Source organism: Petaurus breviceps, unplaced genomic scaffold (assembly GCF_028583685.1).
Source record: "Petaurus breviceps papuanus isolate PSGF00001 unplaced genomic scaffold, PetGlider_PUasm1.0 490, whole genome shotgun sequence".
NCBI lineage: Eukaryota > Metazoa > Chordata > Mammalia > Diprotodontia > Petauridae > Petaurus > Petaurus breviceps.
The window spans coordinates 31,125,044-31,135,855 of NW_027186352.1; the positions used below are offsets into that span (position 1 = coordinate 31,125,044).

General features: G+C 43.7%; 1 non-coding gene across 1 annotated transcript; it reads left to right on the forward strand.

Moving 5' to 3' along the window:
* Positions 1 to 223: 223 nt before the first annotated feature.
* On the forward strand, positions 224 to 305 carry TRNAS-UGA (transfer RNA serine (anticodon UGA)). The gene has a single exon. It is a non-coding gene; the product is annotated as a tRNA-Ser (tRNA).
* Positions 306 to 10,812: the final 10,507 nt, after the last annotated feature.

A 10,812-nucleotide genomic window follows, 5' to 3' on the forward strand; every position in this document is an offset into this window, starting at 1 on the left:
AACTGCAAAAAGAGCAGGCCGTAACCCGCCCCCCGCCTCCCGGACAATGCCCGGGGAACCCCGGGCCCCGCCCATGAAGTTACGCGGTGTGATGTCACCGTGCACATGCGCCTCGCTTTCCTGACCACTCTCGGGAGACTTGAGGGCCCCGCCCCACAACTGGCGACGTGCGTCCGCATTGGCAAGTGCTCTAAGGTGTCCCCGCCCGCGTGATTTCCCGACAGCAGCGATGGCCGAGTGGTTAAGGCGTTGGACTTGAAATCCAATGGGGTCTCCCCGCGCAGGTTCGAACCCTGCTCGCTGCGGGTGGAGCGGGAGCTTCGTATTTTAGCGTCTCCTTTTCTTTTCATATGTGCTTCCAGCCTCAGGAGCGCAAACAGGGCTAGGCAGAGCAATGAGGAGCCGCCCGTGCAGCCGAAGGGGCTCCGAGCACCTCCTCGTTTCATAGGGGAGGAAACGAGGCCAGGGCGCGAGAAGGGCTTTGCTCGGGGTGTCCCGGAGCTTCCTCCGAATTTGGGTTGAGAACCCGAAGCGACCTTAGAGTCCGCCCACCCATTCTGACCCTTCATTTCACAAACAAAGAAACTGAGGCCCGGGCAGGTAAAATCGTCGCAATGCAATAGACACGTACACGCGTGGAGGGAGGCACACGGGCACGAGCATTCGCGCACTCGGGACCTGCTCAGGGCCAGCCGGTGCTGTGCTGGGACACAGGTAGAGCAGCTCCCGCCCCCCGAGACCTTGTCAGGGTTGGAGAGTGAGGGCTGGCCAGAGAGAGAGGGAGGGATGGACGGGTGGGTGGGAGAGGGATGTGTAAATTTATAGAGATTGTGGCATTTCAGAAAGTTACCTTCCTTCGTCAAGAAGTGTTTGAAACTGGGGAGCTGAGAAGGAAGGGACTCAATGAAAGGTGAGGACCTTCCTGCAGTCAGGTGTACCCCCAAGGGGAACAGAGGCAGGTCTGGCACAGCAGGGGCATCTGCTGGCTCCGGTGAGACGGACCGCGGCTGGGAAATGGGAAATGCAGCAGCTCTGAGCAAGCTGAGTCCCAGGACTAGCTAGCCCACTGCACTCACCCGACGAGGGGTCATCTAGTCTTTGCTTGAAGGTGTCCGCTGTGGCCCAGGGCGACCCCTGCTCATCAGAACTGCCCCCACACACACACACACAGACACACAGCCCATTCCCCCAGTGAGAAATGGCCAGATGCAATTTAGGAATACTTAACAACTTCAAGCATCCTTGCTGTTTGTTCCTCCTTGGTGACGTCATGAGATCTTAACCTGGAGTTGCAAGGTGTCTTCGGGGTGGCTCACCAGAATGCAGAGAAGGCTTCAGCCCCGCTGGCCTCGTCTCTTCCTCACTCCCAAGGTTACTTCTTCCACCTCTGTCCCCTTGCACGCCCTCACCCACCTGGAATGCACTGGCTCCTTCCCTCTGCCTCAGGGTCTCCTGGTCTCCTTTTAGGCAGCTCAGTGCAGGGAGCTCAAATACAGTCTCAGACCACCACTAGCCTCGTGGCCCTGGGCAAGACATTTCACTCTGTGTGCATTAGTTTCCTCATCTGCAGAATGAGAAGGAAAGGCCAAAGGGGGTCAGGAAGAGTGAGATACAGCTCTTCCTTTACGATTTAGTGATCCTGGGATAGCTGGTGCCTTCCCTCCCAGGCAATCTTGCACTTATCATCTTTGCGTTTGTTCCACGTTTCTATATGTACTCGTCTTTACCATTAGCATGTAAATTCCTTACAAGTAGGGATTGTTTCATTCTTTGTACTTGTATCCCCAATACCTGGCACATAGGTGATATATACACACATGCATATATACATACATACATACATGCTTAAATGTGTGTGTCATTCGATTGATTGACCTCAGCAACCATCTTGTCCAGACCAAACCCAAACCAGAATCTTTCCTGCTGCCTAATGGACCAGTGGTGGTCTTGATGCCTGAAGACCTCCAACAAAGGGGGAATATGACAAGAACTGTCTTGCCAATGAAACTCAAACCTTTCCATTGCACCTCATTCTACCCTGTTGGGTCAAGCAGAAAAGGCCTACCTCACTGATTCTATTCAATTCAACAAATACTCATCAAGGGCCTAAAACGATACACCAGGCATTGCACAGGCACTGAAAATGATATGAAGACAAAAATGGAAAAAGCCCCTGTCCTCTGGGAGTTTACACTCTCCTAGGAACATACAACACGAGCACAGATGAGTGTAATACAAAATAATTTGAAGGGGGAAGACCACATCCAAATGGGGGAATCAGAGAAGTTTTTATGGTGGAACCTCAATTAATCTTGAAGAAAGAGAGGGTAACAGAAATAAAGAGGGCAAGCAGGAGACAGAGTATTAAGCTCAGGAATGACCAGCATGACTCAATGTAGAGTGCATGAAGACAGGTCAGTGATAGACAGAGACAGACTAGGACGGGTGGATAGATGCATACATCCATAAAGCATTTATTATGGACTTACTAATTCACTCTGTTGTATGACCTTCCAAATAAAAATAATAAAATCAATCAATTGGTCTCGAGCATTTATGAAGTGCTTACCATGAGTCCTGAACTATGCAAAGCACTAAGAATACAGCTACAATAACTTCAATTAGCATGCATTCTAATAAGGGCAAACAAGTCATAAAAGGGCATTGGAAAATAAGATAGGTTGGGGAGGGGATAAAGCCAGTGGAAAAAAATGGAGGAGACTGAGTCAAGCCAGACTGCAGAGGGTCTGCAACCCCTCATGAAATGGCAGAAGAGAAGAGAAATGCACTGGAAAGATAAGGTAGAACTACTCAAGGTGAGCCTTGGATGCCAGACTAAGGAGTTTATAATTAATCCCAGAGCAAAGTTCTTAGCCTGTGATCCATTAACCTGTTGGGGTTCTTTTTTTAAATGTTTTTGATAATTCTTTCAATAGAATTGACTTCCTTTATAATTCTATGTATTTTATTTTGTGCGTTTAAGAATATTATTCTAGGGGCAGCTAGGTGGTGCAGTGAGTAAGAGCACCAGCCTCGGAGTCGGGAGACCCGGGATTGGTTCTGGCCTCAGATACTTAAAATCCACACAAAAAAACTAGCCATATAACCTTGAGCAAGTTACTTAACCCCAACTGCTTATAAAAAAAAGTATATTATTCTAGGCAGGAATCCATAGACTTCATCAGACTGCTAAAGGGGCCCATAACACACACAAAAAATAATGCCCCTGCATTCAAGTCCACTAAGGTTTTGTGGGTACAAACCTGAAATGGTTAAAGCTATGCCCTCTTTTTGAAAATGAGGAGCCAAGATCAAACTAGGTGAAGTGACTTGTTAGGGGCTACCCAGGTAGTAAAATTGGATTTTTAACCCCCATTCAAACTACAACTCCAGTGTTCTTTCTGCCATCCCTTGATGCCCTCAGTTGCAATGACCCAAACACTCACTGTTCAATCCTCTCATCGTAAACCTCCCTGGACTTAGCTAGGCTGGTCTTTGTACTACAGACACACTGTCCCTTGACTGATACTCCAAGCTGGACTAGTCTGGTTGATATGATCTTGAAGCTGGGTCACTGGGTCACCATCTCAGAAAGAAGCTGCCTCAGAAGAGACCTTTAGTGGAAGGCCAGAGACATTGAAGATTCAACAGTGATTGTTGAATAAGGGGGTAAAGAGTCAAGCCTAAACTGGAAATACAAAGAACCAAAATAGGGAAGGTTTATGGAGGCAATCTTGGGGGAAATGGATGACGGGTTATTTTTCTAATGAGTCTTTAAAAGGAAGTAGGGGGAGGGACACAAATAATGTTTCCAAAAGATGTCAGTGGTGATGTATTAATATATGTAAGAAATGAGTTGCTTAAGAGGCATCGATCTCTGTGACTGATGGTCATTTTTCAAGACTAGGGAGAAAGCACAGAGAAATCATGTTATCGCCTGGAGATCAAGAACGATATGCTGGCGAATTTCCATGGCAAAGTCAGGGATAGGAAGAGCAATAGATAATGACATTTCTGGGTCGGTTGGTCCAAATTTTAGAAATAAATTAGTTTTTAAAAAGAACCCACCCTTTAGTCATTCTTGCAAAGTTAGGTCAGAAACTGAATTTGGTATGTCATCTCATAATGAATCAGTGTGGCAACTGAAAAAATTCATCAGGTTATTCATCTCCCACATACCCATTTACAAATAATCCTGTCCTTCTACCAGGCAGCTCTCAACCCTGAATTCTTGGTAATTCTTCATAAAACATGGACCTTTCATATCCCCAAGGTCCTACCTTGGGGGATAATTATGTCAGCATAGGCCAGTGTAGCTAGAAGTTTCTCTGGGGATGGCTGGGATTCTTAACAAAAATTCCGAGAATTCCAGTTCCTCTGAAGCCAATCCTGACTCATTTGAAGCCAGGGTGCTAGAAACATTAAGTCTGTGTATTACTCACATTTTGATCTCTACTTTTCTCTAGAACTGTGATTGATTGTGTGAGAAATTGAAGAAGTAGGTAGGCAGGGGCATGTCCCCCTCCCTCTTAGGGTTATTGGGCCGACTTTCAGTTTGGCCTGGAAAATTCCTTAACACTTCAACAAGCTGCTGTCTCATCTCTGCCGGCTCCTCTATGCAGTGTGACAACAAATTGTCATGAAAGTGAAACTTTAGTCTAAAAGAACAGAGAAGCCTGGATTGATCAAGCAATCAGTCATCATTTATTAAGTTCTTCCTATATGATAGGCAGAGTTCTGGGAGATGAGGATACAAAAATAAAATTCAAGCATTTCCTGTCCTCAAGGAGCTTTCATGATATAAGAGGAAACAATATAATCCTTGTCCCAAAGCCCATTGATATGAGACTCCTTATTGGTGGAAAGGAATATTGCCCTTCGTAAAGGGGGGGATGGAATTGTCCAGAAATCAAAGCTTCAGTTCTCAGCCAGTTCCCCTCCCAGACACTTGAGGGCATTCATCTGTACCAATAAAGACAGGCCAAGTCACTTGGCTTCAGTGTAAAATGATACCACTCTATATCTTTTCAAAGAAAACCATAAATTGGGTCACAAAGAGCCATACATGACTGAAAACAACTGGACAATATCATATGCATATACACACATACATACATACATACATATATATGTAGGTCTATATATAGTGTGTATATTTTTGTGTATCAACTTACATATGTACATTTGTACAAGTGTAGCACCCTAGAATAAGGTTCCAGGCACTAAATACATCACCCCTTGAGAAATGTAGTCTGACATCTCAACAGAACTGGCCCACTCTTTGGAGACTGGACTGTGTGAGATTTGGGAAGGTCAGAAGTGGAGAAAGGCAGAGAGTGGCTGCCAAATGCCAGAGAGGGGACCAAGAGCCCCAAAGTGGCAGCTGCACCTGTTCCTGGACAAGCCCAGCTGTTTCCCTTTCCTGATCCATGGGGTGAAAAAAAGTGATTACAGAGAGGTTCAGAGACGGTCCTCCCTGGCAGCCTGCCCGTGTGACTGAAGCTTGGGTCAGATTGCAGGAAATATGGGGGAGCTAGCTGTTTCTATCCAACTCTCATCTCCCTTCTACTTGCTTGTTCATTAGGAGGCATTCACTGCTGATTGTTTCCTTCTTATGTGCTGAGCTGTTTGTTTTCCACAGGCTTTTGCTTTCTATATAAAAATTTGGGCAACCTAGATGGGCATCTTGGCATACATGCCCTTCCAGCAGTCTGAGAGGGCGGGGGGGGGGGGGCGAAGGTTCATATTTGCCCGAGTAACTAACTAGCTGTAAATTTCCACTCCCAGTCTGGGGGTCTGGGTACCCCTGGGGATTTAACAAGCTATTGCTAAGTTCTGTGAGTCATTCTGTAACTCCCTGTAAGCAGAACCTTCAGCCTCAAGTTGGGTGTTCACTTTCTTTGCCCTAGAAGACTGAGCTTATTTAACTGGGAGAACAACTGAAAGCCTGAGCCTGGGCTCCTGAGGTCCTTTTATCTTGGTGTTGTTTGGACCAGTGACATCAGAATGAGATCTTGGTTTGCTTGAGAACTAGATTTAAGTGAGAACCAGAAGGGAGGGAGGGAGGAACAAGTGCCTTTCTTGGGTGTCATTCTCAACCCTGAACCTCCAGACCATGCTATGTACAGTGACACCTAGTGGTTACGATGTATACATGTACATATATACATATACACAGGTGTGTACATACACACGTGTATATGTATATCTCGAATAAATCTGAGGGAAACTGGAAGAAAGGCTCTAACAACTGGGAGGGATAAGGAAAGGTTTCCTTTACAGGAGTTCTTAACCTAGCATCCATTAGCTTGCTTCCTTAATATTTCACTAATTGTATTTCAATATAATTCATTTCCTTTGCAGTTCTATAGGTTTTATTTTGTGCATTTAAACATAATGTTCTGAAAAGGGATCCACAGGCTTCACTAGAAAAACATGATACAAAAAAGTTGAAAGATGCTAGATGTGCTAAAAAGAGAACAGGGTCATTGGAAGGGTATTATACATTATGGATATATACTCATGTGAGGAATCCAGAAGCCTAAGGGAGAAAACAGTGGAAATCCTTTGGGAAAGAATCAATGGCAGAAGGGAAAAACAGAATTCATGTTGTTAAAGGAATATAACAGACCATATGACCAGAAAGAAAAAATAAATGAGAACTTTGGGAAACAAATCACAAATTTGGCATGAAAGTATACTATAGTAGTTATGAAGAGCCTTCATTTATCCAAAACTGATGTACTGATGGGCAAGTTATATAGACTGTCCATCCAAATGGACAAAGTCATTCTTTATCCACTTGAGTTTTCCTGTGTGGATTGTTGCATTGAACTCTTTTGTGTAGTTGTGACTCTCATGTAGAAGATTCTAAAATATTGCAATCAGCTCAATGTCATCCCAAAACAGGAACAATCTGGATGTCCTCACTACCTAGAGAAAATTTATCTTCCATCTAGACTCTATAATGAATGTCCTCCATGATAGTGGAGAACACTTTGGTTAAACATCTGTTTCCCTGTTTTGTGTCTCATTAGATACTGAGTCACTGAATGAAGTTATCTCTGTTGCATCCATCAAGGAAGACGCTCTTAATAGACCAGGCCTTAAAAAGCTCTGAGAAGATCTGCAGCCCTGGGCTCCTTTTCCAAGTCCAATGAAATAGTTTCAAGTAGTCAAATATATAAATAACTGCCTGAGCCCCCCATCTAGTACAATACTCTATTACCAGACCTTGAAAGGGTTATCAACCCAATAGGAAAGAATATGTAATTAAGACATAGAAGCAATGTAAGTAACTGGTAAAAAAAAAATAAAGTCATATAATCACTCTCAATCACCATATACAAATAGATATAACTCCATATATCTCCCATGGCAGAGAATAAGATAATTAACCTCCCAGGGAGAAACTCAGGAGGGAATGGAGGAACTGCCCTTTAATACATGGGTGGACAGAGTAAAGAAACTCTATCATTCTCCCCATTTCATCTCAGCATATGCTCAGTGGTCAGCATAAATATCTGATAACCTTTCAAGGCAGGCTGGAATATATGATCTGCCCCTCCTATCTCATCTACTGAGACTCTGGGATTCAAGGATATCATCACAATATTACTTCATATATACACCCTACCCCACCAAGTCTCCCCACTCTGGCCACAGTCTCCAGCTTGCCTCTTTATCCTGTGGCAGCTTGGGAACACCCCAAGGGTTCTTGGTCACTAAGCTCAGTCCTTTCTTCATGTTACTTCCTGTATCTTCCTTTTTCCTTTGGTTCTTCCTTCCCTTTTCCAAATTCTCATTGTCATGGAGGATGTGGTGCTCATAGTCCAAATGAAAAAGGAAGTCTCTATAGGTGCTGAAGTTCTCCAAATGATCCTATTGGCATGGCAAGGGACATTGGACTGACTGGCCATTCAAAGAGGTCATCCCAGCAAAACAATTCATAAGGAAAGACCAAGAGGATGAAGAATGAATATTTCCCAGCCCATGACATGCAGCTGTATGGGCAGTCTATTGTGGTAATCAATCAGCACATCAAGCTTGGTCAACCATTGCTGTTGGACAGAGGGTTGGATTCAGAACTGAATACAGAAAAAGTAAGTTGTATGGCACTTTGGAAACAAAGATGCTTTCAATGATCCTAAGCTGCTTCTTGCATCAAAATCCACATTTTTAACACTGAGGTTCTCCAGGTGATGTGGGAGCTACCTGTGGGGGAACCCCAAGGTCTTAAAAGAATCAAATTTTCAGAGAGATCGCAATGGAATGACATATGTTGGGTATAATAGGATTTTCAAACAGTGTGAAAATGTGATTTGTGCAGAAAACACAGCATAAAAGACATCATCAAGGAGCAGCCAGGAAGGATTCTCTATACTCTTCCCCAGAATGACTTCTCTCTTGGAGAGGAAGAACAAAGGCAGGTCCTTCATCAGCCACCAAAGCTGCTGGAACCATTCATCATTCTGCTTCATAAACTCAAAGATGGAGAGCTGGAAGGAGACTCAGAGGTTATCTAGTCCAATTCCCATTGTGCAAAGGAGGAAAGTGATGCTAAGAAAAGTTAAGTCAGGCCTCAGACATTTAACACTTACTAGCTGTGTGACCTTGGGCAAGTCACTTAACCCCAATTGCCCCTCCAAAAAAAAGAGAAAGAAAAGTTAAGTGACTTGCTTAAGATTTCATGGCTCATAAATGGAAAGGACAGGATTTCAACTTAGGAACTTTGACTCCAGGTTGGTGGTCCTTACATTGTACCTTGGTGTCTACTGCCTATTCTTTCAACTCCCAGCAGAATGTCTTCTGCCCCTTAAGCTGTATTGAAGTCATTCCTTCTTGGCAAAAGAAGTGGCCCCTTTTTTCAGCCAATTAGTCAGCAAGCATTTCTTAAGCACCTACTCTCTGTCATACACTGGGTATGAAAAAACAAAGAATGAAATTATTTCTTCTCCAAAGGACCTTGTACTCTATCCCTATTATCAGTAAAGTCTTCCTCTGAAGCCTCATAGTACAATGGAAGTGAAGTGAATTTCAATATCCATGCCTTTAAGCTCTGGTAGACCCAACCAAACTAGAAAGGCCTTGAGTACTAGTCTAACAGCTGATTGTATTTTCATTGTACAAGGACCAGCCTAAGCTCTTGGAGGCTCCTAAAAATGTTGACTGAAAGGGGAAAAATGTGGGTGTATATAAATTCTTTAAGATCTTTCAGAGAGGATAGCTTCATCAGCAGAGGAAATATTCACACCAAAAGTAAAAAATAAAATAAAAATAACATATTCTGAGTGTATTGAAAAGGACTTCTCTACAGGAGTCCTTATGGTACTGATGGACCATTTCTATTGGTTGTATCTCCAAGGATATATTATAGACAAGAGTCATTCTTCATCCACTTGATTTTTCCTTCTTTGCCCCAGGACAATCCCATCAGATGTCCTTCCTCCAACCTCCCCCTGTTTCATCATTCTGGTCCCCACCTCTTCCTTCTCCTGACCTCTTTCTTCAGCATCCCCAAACTCTCAAACATATAGATTACTTTTTCCCATCATATTTTAGTAGATTTTGTACTGTAAATCATAGCATCACTGATTTAGAATTGGAAGGACCCTCAGAAGCCATATAATTCAATCCCTTGGTTTTACTGATGAGGAAACTGAGGCCAGAGAGATGAAGTAACTTGCCTGTTACATAGGGACTAACTGACCAAAGTAAGATTTGAACCCCAATTCTGACTGTAAATAACGTTCTTCCCAATGTACCACACTGCCTCATTTTACAATATGCTAGAATATATCATAATATGTCATTTCAATCTTTATTCATTAAATTCCTAATAACACAAGTTTTGAATTGCAATACATCCTTAGCTGGCCAATCTGAGGGTAGAAAGCTGGCCCTAAGCCAGAATCTTTATTGTCCTTTAAGATTTGGGGCACATGTGTAATGAGAATGTAAATTTATGTTGTTGCCATCTTTCTAAGATTGTTTTGTGTAAGATCTTCCCTGCCCCTAGGTTAAGTGTACCCACTGGAGCCTGTGGTGGGAGGCTTGTTTTTCAGTAATGCCCACACCTTGGTGCTTTGTGATTGAGCAGTGGGTCAAGAGAGTTGTTCTCCTCTGACCCAGGAGAAGGCTATATAATCCCTGATGGGAGGCTTTGCTTTGGGGCTCACTTTGAGAAGTGTTGTGTGATTTGACCAGACAAGACTCTGGGCAGCCATTGAGAGCCCCCTGGCTTTGAAAAACCCAGATGTTGATGCTTCCCTCTCTGGTAACTGTGACTAGGTATGGATGTAATGGTTGGACAGTTGGAGGCCTGTCTGCTTGATCTGAAATGTTTCTCTGTCTTGTACCTTCTGCTTTTAACCTGTCTTTATACTCTGAAGTTTGGGGTGCTGACTTTTCCCCCTGAAGTAGGTAAATGATATGTTTGATTGATTAAAGTGAGACAACCCATTATGAGCTGCTTTCCTTTAGAAAAGCAGATCTAACAATCTGTGTTGGCAGCCACCCTGGGGATGCTAGGGTGCTTGCTGCTACAACATGTCACCAATTCAAATGTCACCTCCTCTGTGAAGTCTTCCCTGACTTCCCCACACACAAAGACACTCACAACTGTTAATGTTCTTCTCAATTTACCTAGCATTTATTCATCCCCTAGTAGAACATAAGTTCGTAGAGGTCAAGAATTGCCTCTGTATTCCCAGCACCAGCACTATGCCTGGAACTTTGCAGATTTGTAATAAAGACAGGCTGAAGTGACCTGAATCGAGTCATTACCACACAAACAGCAGCAACATTAGCAAG